Source organism: Schistocerca gregaria, chromosome 2 (assembly GCF_023897955.1).
Source record: "Schistocerca gregaria isolate iqSchGreg1 chromosome 2, iqSchGreg1.2, whole genome shotgun sequence".
Taxonomy (NCBI): domain Eukaryota; kingdom Metazoa; phylum Arthropoda; class Insecta; order Orthoptera; family Acrididae; genus Schistocerca; species Schistocerca gregaria.
The window spans coordinates 95000911-95013887 of NC_064921.1; positions in this window are offsets into that span (position 1 = coordinate 95000911).

A 12977-nucleotide genomic window follows, 5' to 3' on the forward strand; every position below is an offset into this window, starting at 1 on the left:
GATTGAAATACGTCAAGCAAATAATTGAGGACGTAGGTTGCAAGTGCTACTCTGAGATGAAGAGGTTAGCACAGGGGAGGAATTCGTGGCGGGCCGCATCAAACCAGTCAGCAGACTGATTACCGCCAAAAAAAAAAAAAAACTTCCAACGACCTGTTCAGTCCATGCCATGTCGGGCTCCTGCACTAGGCCGGGAAAAAGGAGATCCGACACGATACGTGTGGAGGTATCCCATGACATCTGTCGCCTCAGTGGACAGCCATACTAACATTGTAAGATATGAAAGTGACGCTGTCTGTTACAATACAGAACTAAACCGCCGAACTGATTTTGACGATATTTTGTATGGAGGTAGCCCGAACCCTGCGTAAGACCATAGGCTACTTAAGAATGAAAAAAAAAGTGACTCACCGCTAAGGCTGTCAATGAACATCAACTACGTTAAAACGTTATTAAATTTGTTGTACAGTAAACACGTTGTACAATGTGCAGCTACTTCAGTAGCATGCTACCAGCAGCACACGCGTTTCCCTTTGTTCTCTATTTGTTTATATACACAGTCAGTATTCGTTTCATACCATTAAACAGTGATCTAAACTATATTGTATGATGTGAAACCTTCGTAACACAAAGCCGTCACACAACGATAAACAAAACAGCTTTACTAGCAACAGCGATTCGTTTCCCTCAATGAACACTTTATGCAAGGTAAGGCTTACAAAGAAGAGATCATTTCAATAAGAGGAATAAAAATATCGTTACCTGTAGAGTACACTATTACTTTGATTCGTATAAAGACTACTAGGAAGAAAATTACTGTTCGACACTCACAGTCATCAATCGACAAATTCACAGACTGCTCTTTCAGGCGTGCCATCAAGAAATGTAAGATAAAGTGAAAAACTCTGGTACCAGTCATCGGCTTTGAACAATGACACACGGGCGGCACTCTCACTATGACAAGAATTGTCAACGGAATCCGTCGCAGTACTAACACCCAGACGACAGCCATGTTTTACGATAAAAAAGAGTGATAAACCGACGAAATGTTAGAATTTACACCGAAACTGAAGAGACAGTACTTTGGCTCTCATACATAACAGATATCTTTTTTGGTAATTTCCAGGAATGATTGCCTATCGAAGTTGGAGCGCTCCAAACGATACATATTGAAGTTGCGCTAGTTAATCGGTTATCGAGGTCTCGTGGCGCGCGTTACGAGTATGTTTGAAGGTGTCACTACAGAACAAGAAAATAAGTTAGAGAAGAGACTTACCTTATTAGTCGTCGGTGTTATCGTCTTGTGACAGTCCGCGTGGTGTATAAGCTGCAGGGAGAAGTCTTTTTGTCCCATACCCGGGGTAAACTCTGCCGATATGGCGTAGGAATATCGGCAGAGTGTCGAATGCCTCGACTTTCCCCTGCAGACGGAAGTTGTGAAACTGGTACTGGAATAAATAGGGTTCGTCCCTCTGTCCTGGACGGCCTTCTCTTTTTGTGGTTGACTTGACAGATTTCCACAGGAGTTCTATGTTCTGGGTATGGACACTGGCGTCATCTGAAGAGACAAACTCGACAGAGTGGTTCACAAATTCGTGCTCGAACCCTTCAGCTTTGAGACGCTGGTACGACTGAAACCCGTCGGTTATGACTTTTTTTCCTGGCAGTATGAAATGCTTTATAAGACCCACTAGTGTCACCTTGTCTTGCGACAATACCCTGACTACGAAACACTTGCGTTACTCCCTTTTTATGCCACCAAAAACCCAAATATGGTCTACTTCAGTTTTAGTTGGCCACCCTCTCTGATTCTTTCGCCTAGCAATGTGAGACTCGTCTACTTCCACTATTTTATTCGGTCCACCAATTGGCACACTGTCGTTTGTCACTATGGCGTAGCACACTTCTCGGCAAAACCCGAAGTAATCACAGACGACATTCGCCGATAGCTCAGTTTCTGATGCTGTGGCTTGGAAAGTGTAATCACGAATCCAGCACGACATAAGAATTATGCCCGTTTCAATCAATAATTTAGAGGACTCGAACCACGTATTTTTCCTGATGGTGGTTCGCTTTCCACAAAGTCCTCAATGAAATTGCAATGGAATCTCAGTATCCACGCATCTCTTACGCACTTTCACAGACTTCGCAGCACCACAGTCAATACAGTCTGTCGTGTCGTCATCGGGTAGAAGTCCATATTTCCGGGAAAAAGTCAAACATTTGTCTACACTGCAAATGCATGGAATGAGAGTTCTCCATGTGAGGCAATCCGCGAACGAAATTTGAGAAGCAGTATACATTACAATCGCTATGAAGGGAAAATGTCACAAACAATTATGGCCGGAACGTAATGTACTGAAACTGAAGAATCAACGCAAAACTGATACAAATGACGGTCACAAGTAATTTATCATAACGCGCCCCACGAGACCTCCATAATTGATTAACTATCGCAACTTTGATATCTATTGTTTGGAGCGCTCAAACTTAGATAGGCAACCATTCTAGGAAATTACCCATTTTTTAAACATCCAACTCAAAAGACTCACCAGGTAGTGACATCTTAGCAGTCTTCCATTACCTTGCAAATCCGACGGCTGGTTATATAAATATCTCCTGATCCAAAATGTAGAGACTAAGGATACTATGGACCTAAAGCTATGATATCTTACACATTGTCTCTCTCTCTCTCTCTCTCTCTCTCTCACACACACACACACACACACACACAGTGCCAGCATGCTGCGCTGCGGCCCCACCTCGTGTACCGCCGCGATCCCGCCGCCAACTTCTGGCTGGCAACACGCATCTGTCAGAGGGTCCACCTTCAGCCTATTGTGCTTCCTCATCGCTCTGCCTCGCGAGCGCTCCCCACGTGCTCGTTTACCGCAAGACCAGAAGCTGTCCTCGGTCACAGTGTGCAGCGGATACGATCGAATTTGGAATCGGCTCGAGACAGTCTTCGGTTTCGCGTTACTCCCGGCATGCCGTTGCTACGCAACGTGTACCTCACAGGATCCCGGAGCTCAATTTCTTTGTATCGTTTACTTTATCAGCGTATGAGCTTCCATTTCCTTGCGTATCTTTTTCTTGAGCTTACTGCATTTAACCACGTTAAGATCGTCATTTCGTTACTAGACATATACGGCTTATGCAAAAGAACTCCAAATACAGCAGCATTTAATACAATCTTGTTATAATATCGTTTAAGGTTTACAACGGTTACTTCCACAACGAATTTCTCGGGCTTCCGTACACTCCTTCGGCAGTATTTCAGTCACGTGACTGCATTCAAACGTTCAAATGTGTGTGAATTCCTAATTGCCCAAACTGCTGATGTCATCGGTCCCTAGACTTACTCACTACTAAAATAACTTATGCTAAGAACAACACACACATTCATGCCCGAGGGAGGACTCGAACCTCCGGCGGGAGATACCGCGTAATGCGCGACATGGCGCCTCTTACCGCACGGCCAATCCACGCGTCCGTCACTGCATTAGTTCCAAATGAACGTAGGTGCTACGTTACTGCCATGGACCATGTCATTTAACCCTCGCAATAGCAAGGGGTAGGAGGTGCTTCATGCGCACCTTTTGAAACCATTGTAATCTAGTCTTGTACATTATGTTTTAAAATTTTGAAAAAAAAAACTATTTATTATATAAGTCTGCAGGCTTTTCTGGCCGTTGTTACTGAAGTTAAAATCTTCTGGGTTATTAGGTCGCGTCATGTTTCTTCTAAAATGATCGGCGTTTCGACCCCTCTGCTGGGATCTTTTTCAGGATATTCTGGCGTCCAATACTGCTGTCCTAACAGTAAACGTCGATCATTTTAGAAGAAACAGGTAACTTCCAAGAATGATTGCCTGTCGAAGTTGCGGTGTTCAAAGGATACATATTGAGCGTGCGTTCGTAAATCGATCATGCGACTCCGGTGGCGGGCGTTGTAATCAATTATTGGTGATCGTCATTTTTATCCGTCATTCCCTTAGTAGCTCTAAATTACATGGCTCCGCGAATTATTTGTGAGTTTCTAGGGAATCCTAGACGATGTATGTGGTTAGTGAGTGCGATGTCTGGTGTTCCTGACGTTTCTTCGACGGATTCTCTCACATGGAAAAATCTAATTCCATGTCTATCCAGCGTAGAAAACTGTTAGACTTTTTGTCACAAATGTGGCGTACTACCGGATGAGGAAAGAAGACAGTGTGTAGACTGTGGTGGTGCTTAGTGTGTAAAACTTCGTAAGAACTGTTTCGATGCTGAAATACTGTTTACAATTTCATTATCAGGAAGAATACATGGTTCGACTCTTCCAAATTATCAATCCAGACCACAATAATGGACTTCCACATGATTCCAACACCGACGACGATTAAGGTAAGTCGTCTCCTTTGCAATTAAAAGTATTTTGATAACGCTCTCCTTTTGTCGTTGGTGTAGCGACCACCGTAAACATACACATAACGCCCGCCACGAGACTCGCATGATCTATTTACGATCGGAATATATCGAATCAACCCCACGATTTCGATAGGCAATCACTCTTGGAAATTAACAGACATAACGCGGCCTAATAACCCAGGATATCTTAAATTCAAAGAATTTATTGTTTTTATTGATTTCTTATAACAGATTCCGCAATTATTTAAAATTTTTTAGTAAAACGTAATCCGAAAACTTAAGTCCGTGCAATGAATGTAACTTCTTGTAACAAATATCACAATCGTATTTTCGAAGTCAGGATCCTTCTTACGCATCTATATATTTTTATGTTGTTCATAATACTGCACGACAGTTAACGAAAATTGTATTTGTTAAAGATATTCTGTGGTTGTCATAAAGCGCCATTCCCCTCTGTGTAACAGGCCCAACCATTAAGGAAAGCATTCGGTCTTGCAAAGATAGTGTAGAAAGATAATTTCAGGCTCTGGACCATATTTATACGTAAGTGCGTATTTAAAAATCATTTTGTTAATAAAACATAACAGTTAACGAAATGTTTCTGTTTTTTAATATTTTTTCTCATGGGCAAATAAGCCCCACCCTTCTTGGTAATATGCGTTATGGAAAATTCCTTGGTATTGCTAGGGTTGATATACTCTTGAAACTGAATGAATACTCAGCGAAGGAAGCGATAGTGTGTAATTCAAGGGAGCCGTCAAGTTCAAACATTTTTACTACTGCATCTCTAATACCGTACACACATGAGGAACCCAGTAATTTTATATCACTTATTCCCATATTTTCAACGCTATAGGAAAATTACTTACTCACTTCGAAAGAATTACTGCTGGATGAATTACGTAGCGGTTTGACCTCACCATGCCTGCTGTAAAATTGTTTTTATTAGAAGGCGAAAAATACCACTCTGGCTGTAGAAAGTTTCTTTATTAAAACTATGAACGGTTTCACCAACTAACGTTTCTCCAACTTACGTGCATCTTCATGTGATACAAATTTTGCCTACAACACTTATTTACGTTGTCCTGAAGCCTTTCCCAGTCCTCCACGCCATTAATAAATTAACGCCTGCTGGAAACATTAACTATCAATCTGACAAATGCCTAAATCGGCATGACACCGGTCGCGGTATTAATAGAAAACTTTCTACAGCCACAGTGGCGTTTTTTGCCTTGTTATAAAAATGTTGACATTTGGCTGCGGTTGCCCTCAACTTAAATTAATGTAGAAATATTTTGTATTACAGCCAGTTTGAAGTTATACCATCGTAATGTGTTCGAAACGGTACTGAAAACTTCTATGTTTTCAATTTATCATCTGAATTTAAGTAACTTAAAAACTTATTCTGAGATATTGTTTAGGTCATTAACAGTGTCGTAACTTAAATTACCTATTAAAATATACGTAAATAATTTACTATTAGCCACTGTTATATCTCTACGGCATTTAATAGGTCCAGAAATCATCTGCATCTTAATTTGGTAGCGGAGAAGTATTTCAAAACTTTATTCCTGCTATGTGAGAAGCTCGATCCGTTTCGCATTTTCGCAGGAAAATGCTGGTTACCTCGCTGTCCACAGAAGAGCAAGTAGAGAGTCCTCTCAGCGGACATGCGGGCGCAGGAAACAGGGAGTTACAAATTCCGAACTCTCACATTAGCGGCCAGCATCCTCTGGGACTGAAATTTAATTTGCTGTTAGACTTCACGATGCCTACACCCAGCTCTCCTTCCTCGTTTCTCCCCCTACCCCTTCTCTCTCACTATAATTTTACTTAATCCGTTTAAAATGTTACAGTTACAGTAGTGGTACAATATAGAAAAATAAAATTTCATATTTTACATTTTTTGTGCTTAATCCCAGATTTAGTACGTGACATATTTACATAATCTACTTTAATATCTCTACGTTACTGTTTCAAATGACAAATGTAATGTCACCTATGACAGCGCAAATAATTCACAAACAACCATAGAGAGAGAATTCATACGAACTGTATACATTTCGAGATATGATGTTCTTTTTAATAACAGATTTTCGTTTCTTCATAACATAACAAGACCGACATCACATCACCTCCGGTGGAACGAAGAACACATAGAAAAATGGAATTTTTGCGAGGTGTTCGCCATTCACAGTACTGTTTATGAGAATATCCACTATTACAATTGTGATCTTAAGTTATTTTCAATGTTAACAGCTGCAGCGAGTATGTACATCAACCCTATACATACCGCTGACAAAATTTGTATCTATTTCTCTGTGTATTCATGGATAATTTTGACTTAAAAATAACGTAAAATTACTTACGTGCTATGAAAATACAGCAGTAATTACATTGGTAAAAAATAAAAATTATGTACGCCTCAATGGCTTGCATCAACTTCCCTTTTTTTTGTCTTCAGTGCTCAGCCACAAAAACATCTAACAGGTTAACGCACAAGTGTTCAGTCTAACACCTGAACACGTGTGTGTTAACATGCTGGATGTTGTCCCTCAGCAGTGGGGCCGTGTACTCAGTGCTGTTACATGTTTTCATGTTTAAAAAATTTTCTGCTTGCTTAAGCCGGTATTGTGGCGTTAAGTACCATTTTTCTGTTTTTCGGTCAGCAATGGCGTATACTTTTCTGGTTAACAAGTATGTGTGACATGTGAAGTTGTCACAACAGGTATTCTTCCACTACCCCTGAGTAGTGAATAAGTATACTGTAAGATAGCGCAGTGTGTATCACAAATTTCTCCAAGCATACTGATTATGGAAAATGTAGATAGTGGCAAGTGTTATTGTGAGTTTTGACAGAAAAAAATGGTGAGGGTGAGGTGATCATGGGTCATTTACGAGTGATTGGGGCGATTGTGCTCCCTGCAGCCGTTGGATAAGCAGCTGCAGCAGCAAGTCGTATAACCCTAGCTTACTTATTTGTTAGATAGTTTAATTAATTTCTTTGCGTGTTTTTGGGTACTTGCATTGTTTAATTCATATATTTCTGGCGTATTATAGTATTTGACAGTTGTAGCATCTCGCTTTAGTGTTTACTTGGTAGATTCTTATTTAAACTGCGTGTGAGTTTCGTACAGGAGGTGCAATTTCGAGTTTTAGTTACTGTAATCGTAAATTCAGCAGATTGTAACGCAGTCGTCAGGCATTTGTACAGGTTAGTTGATACATTCTTTGCGTGTTTCGCTTGCGTTATCTAGGCACGGACTCGTATTTCAGTAACTGTTTTTCAACATCGATTAGAATGGACAGGTACTGCGATTGCTGTGTTCGGATGAGGGCTGACTTGGCATCCCTTCGCTCACAGCTGCAATCGGCGCTGACTTCGGTCGCGCAGCTTGAGGCTGTTACCAATGGGCACCACTGTGGGGAGCCGGACTCGGGTATCACGGGGATGTCAACCTCGTCCCGTCTGTCCTCAGATCGGTCTGCCGCTGTGGTTGCCCCGGTTGCTGCCCGCAGTTGGGCTGATCCCTCGCCTGTGGTTGATTGGGAGGTCGTTCCAAGGCGTGGCAGGCAGCGAAAGGCGTCCCCGGAGGCTGATCAGAAAGCCTCCCCGGTGCGTCTGACAAACCGGTTGCGGGCACTGTCTCTGGCTGAGCCAGATGCAGCTGCCTGCCCTGTTTCAGAGGATCATTCTCAGCCTTCAAGGTCCGGGCAATCGCAGAGGGTGGGCTTACTGGTAGTTGGGAGCTCCAATGTTAGGCGCGTAATGGGGCCCCTTAGGGATACGGCGACTAAGGAGGGGAAGAAATCCAGTGTGCACTCCGTGTGCATTCCGGGAGGAGTCATTTCTGATGTGGAAAGGGTACTTCCGGATGCCATGAAGAGCACAGGGTGCAGCCAGCTGCAGGTGGTGGCACATGTCGGCACTAACGACGTGTGTCACTTTGGATCTGAGGAAATTCTCTCTGGATTCCAGCGGCTATCTGATCTGGTGAAGGCTGCCGGTCTTGCTTACGAGATGAAGGCAGAGCTCACCATCTGCAGCATCGTTGACAGAACCGACTGCGGACCTTTGGTGCAGAGCCGGGTGGAGGGTCTGAATCAGAGGCTCAGACGGTTTTGCGACCGTATTGGCTGCAGATTCCTTGACTTGCGCCATTGGGTGGTGGGATTTTGGGTGCCGCTGAATAGGTCAGGAGTTCACTACACTCAGCTGGTGGCTACACGGGTAGCGGAGGCTGTGTGGCGTGGACTGGGCGGTTTTTTAGGTTAGAAGGCCTCGGGAAAGTGCGGGATGGGCTGCAATGTCAAAGGGTGCTTGGCAATTACAGGACGTGCTTGGATCAAGGAACAGTCGGAATTATAGTTGTAAATTGTTGTAGTTGCGCTGGAAAAGTCCCTGAGCTTCAAGCGCTAATAGAAAGCACAGAAGCTGATATCGTTATAGGTACAGAAAGCTGGCTAAAGCCTGAAATAAGTTCTGCAGAAATTTTTACGAAGTCTCAGACGGTGTTCAGGAAAGATAGGTTAGGCAGAATTGGTGGTGGAGTGTTTGTCTCTGTCAGTAGTGGTTTATCTTGTAGTGAAGTCGAAGTAGATACTCCGTGCGAATTGGTATGGGTGGAGGTTATACTTAACAGCTGAATTAAGTTAATAATTGGCTCCTTCTACCGACCCCCAGACTCCGATGATACAGTTGCGGAACAGTTCAGAGAAAGTTTGAGTCTCGTAACAAATAAATACCCCACTCATACGGTTATAGTTGGTGGGGACTTCAACCTACCCTCGGTATGTTGGCAAAAATACTTGTTCAAAACCGGTGGTAGGCAGAAAACGTCTTCCGAGATTGTCCTAAATGCTTTCTCCGAAAATTATTTCGAGCAGTTAGTCCACGAACCCACGCGAATTGTAAATGGTTGCGAAAACACACTTGACCTCTTAGCCACAAACAATCCAGAGCTGATAGAGAGCATCATGACTGATACAGGGATTAGTGATCACAAGGTCGTAGTAGCTAGGCTCAATACCATTTCTTCCAAATCCATCAGAAACAAACGCAAAATAATTTTATTTAAAAAAGCGGATAAAGTGTTCCTAGAAGCCTTCCTAAAAGACAATTTCCATTGCTTCCGAACTGACTATGCCAACGTAGACGAGATGTGGCTCAAATTCAAAGATATAGTAGCAAGAGCAAATGAGATATTCATACCTCATAAATTGGTAAGAGATGGAACGGATCCACCGTGGTACACAAAAATGGTCCGAACGCTGTTGCAGAGGCAACGGAAAAAGCATGCGAAGTTCAGAAGAACGCGAAATCCCGAAGATGGGCTAATATTTACAGAAACGCGAAATTTGGCACGTACTTCGATGCGAGATGCCTTTAATAGGTTACACAACGAAACACTGTCTCGAAATTTGGTAGAAAATCCGAAGAAATTCTGGTCGTATGTAAAGTACACAAGCGGCAAGACGCAGTCAATACCTTCGCTGCGCAGTGCCGATGGTACTGTTATCGACGACTGTGCCGCTAAAGCGGAGTTATTGAACGCAGGTTTCCGAAATTCCTTCACCAGGGAAGACGAATGGAATATTCCAGAATTTGAAACACGAACATCTGCTAGAATGAGTTTCTTAGAAGTAGATACCTTAGGGGTTGCGAAGCAACTCAAATCGCTTGATATGGGCAAGTCTTAAGGTCCAGATTGTATACCGATTATGTTCCTTTCATATTACGCTGATACTATAGCTCCCTACTTAGCACTCATATACAACCGCTCGCTCACCGATAGATCTGTACCTACAGATTTGAAAATTGCGCATGTCGCGCCAGTGTTCAAGAAGGGTAGTAGGAGTAATCCCTTTAACTACAGACCTATATCATTGACGTCGGTTTGCAGTAGGCGTTTGGAGCATATACTGTATTCAAACATTATGAATCACCTCGAAGGGAACGATCTATTGACACGTAATCAGCATGGCTTCAGAAAACATCGCTCTTGTGCAACGCAGCTAGCTCTTTATTCGCACGAAGTAATGGCCGCTATCGACAGGGGATCTCAAGTTGATTCCGTATTTCTAGATTTCCGGAAAGCTTTTGACACCGTTCCTCACAAGAAACTTCTAATCAAGCTGCGGAGCTATGGGGTATCGTCTCAGTTGTGCGACTGGATTCGTGATTTCCTGTCAGGAAGGTCGCAGTTCATAGTAATAGACGGCAAATCATCGAGTAAAACTGAAGTGATATCAGGTGTTCCCCAGGGAAGCGTCCTGGGACCTCTGCTGTTCCTGATCTATATAAATGACCTGGGTGACAATCTGAGCAGTTCTCTTAGATTGTTCGCAGATGATGCTGTAATTTACCGTCTAGTAAGGTCATCCGAAGACCAGTATCAGTTGCAAAGCGATTTAGAAAAGATTGCTGTATGGTGTGTCAGGTGGCAGTTGACGCTAAATAACGAAAAGTGTGAGATGATCCACACGAGTTCCAAAAGAAATCCGTTGGAATTCGATTATTCGATAAATAGTACAATTCTCAAGGCTGTCAATTCAACTAAGTACCTGGGTGTTAAAATTACGAACAACTTCAGTTGGAAGGACCACGTAGATAATATTGTCGGGAAGGCGAGGCAAAGGTTGCGTTTCATTGGCAGGACACTTAGAAGATGCAACAAGTCCACTAAAGAGACAGCTTACACTACACTCGTTCGTCCTCTGTTAGAATATTGCTGCGCGGTGTGGGATCCTTACCAGGCGGGATTGACGGAGGACATCGAAAGGGTACAAAAAAGGGCAGCTCGTTTTGTATTATCACGTTATAGGGAAGAGAGTTGGGATGGAAGTCATTACAGCATAGACGTTTTTCGTCGCGGCGAGACCTTTTTACGAAATTTCAGTCACCAACTTTCTCTTCCGAATGCGAAAATATTTTGTTGAGCCCAACCTACATAGGTAGGAATGATCATCAAAATAAAATAAGAGAAATCAGAGCTCGAACGGAAAGGTTTAGGTGTTCGTTTTTCCCACTCGCTGTTCGGGAGTGGAATAGTAGAGAGATAGTATGATTGTGGTTCGATTAACCCTCTGCCAAGCACTTAAATGTGAATTGCAGAGTAGTCATGTAGATGTAGATGTAGAAGTATTTCGAAAGGTGGACAAATGAAAGGCACCTAGCTACTGGGAAAAAAACAAACGCAGATCATTTTCGTTTTCAAGAAGAGTCGCAGGACAGATGAATATGATTATGTACCTGCAGCGTAAACATAAATCTGTTTTAAAATTATGGAACATGTTTTATGCTAATGAATTATGATGCTTTTAGGAAACGAGATTCTGCTTCGTAAAAATCAACAGTGGTCTTGTGAAACTCCGCTCGTTCCGTTACTCTATAGGATCCAGTCTGCTTTAGACAAAGACGCTCAGGATATGCAATGTTCTTTCTACATCTACATATATACTCTGCTAGCCACCAAGCGGTGTGTGGCGGAGGGCACAATTCGCACCAAAGTCATATTCCCCCCCCCCCCTTCCCTTCCTGTATTCCACTCGAGGATCGCGCGATGGGAAAACGACTGTATGAACGCCTCAGTATGAGCTTGAATGGTGATCATTGCGTGATCTGAAAGTTGGTGGTAATAATGTATGCTCTACATCCTTGGCGAAGGTCGGATTTTGGAATTTAGTGAACAGCTCCTTCCGGTTAGCGGGTCGTCTGTCTGCAAGTGTAACCCACTTCAAACTTTCTATGAGATTTGTAACGATCTCGCAATGGCTAAATATACCACGCACGAATGTTGCCACTCTTCTTTCGACCATCTCAACCTCTTGAATCAGACCAAACTGGTAAGGATCCCAAACAGACGAACAATACTCTAAGACTGGACGAGCTAACATATTGTAAGCAATTTCCTTTACTGTAGTAGTGAATCACTTCAGAATTCTACCATATAACCGAAATCTAGAGTTCGCCTTTCTCGTTACTTGTGTAATCTGATCATTCTATTTGAGATCATTTCGAATAACCACACCCAGATACTTGACGGGAGTCACAGCTTCCAAATACTGGTCATTTATTTTGTACTCGTACATTAATGGGGATTATCACCTTGTTATACACAGTAGGTTATACTTACTAATATTGAGAGACAACTACCAGTCATTACACCACTCATATATTTTCTGCAAATCCTCATTGCTTTGTTCACATCTTTCGTGTGATACTACTTTAATGTAGACTACAGCACCATCGGCAATCAGTCTAATGCCGCTGCCAATACCATCAACCAAATCGTTTATGTAAATGGTAAAAAGCAGCTGATCTATTACGCTACCCTGGAGTACACCTGAAGTTACGCTTCTTTCTGTTGAAGTCACCCTATTCAGGGCGACATACTGCTCTCTGTCTGTTAAGAAACTTTCTATCCAACCGCATATGTCATCGGATAGACCGTAAGCATGCACTTTTGGGAACAAGCAACAGTGCGGAACTGAGTCGAACGCCATTCGAAAGTCGAGAAATATGGCATTAACCTGGGAGCCGGTATCTAGAGCCTGTTGCTTGACATG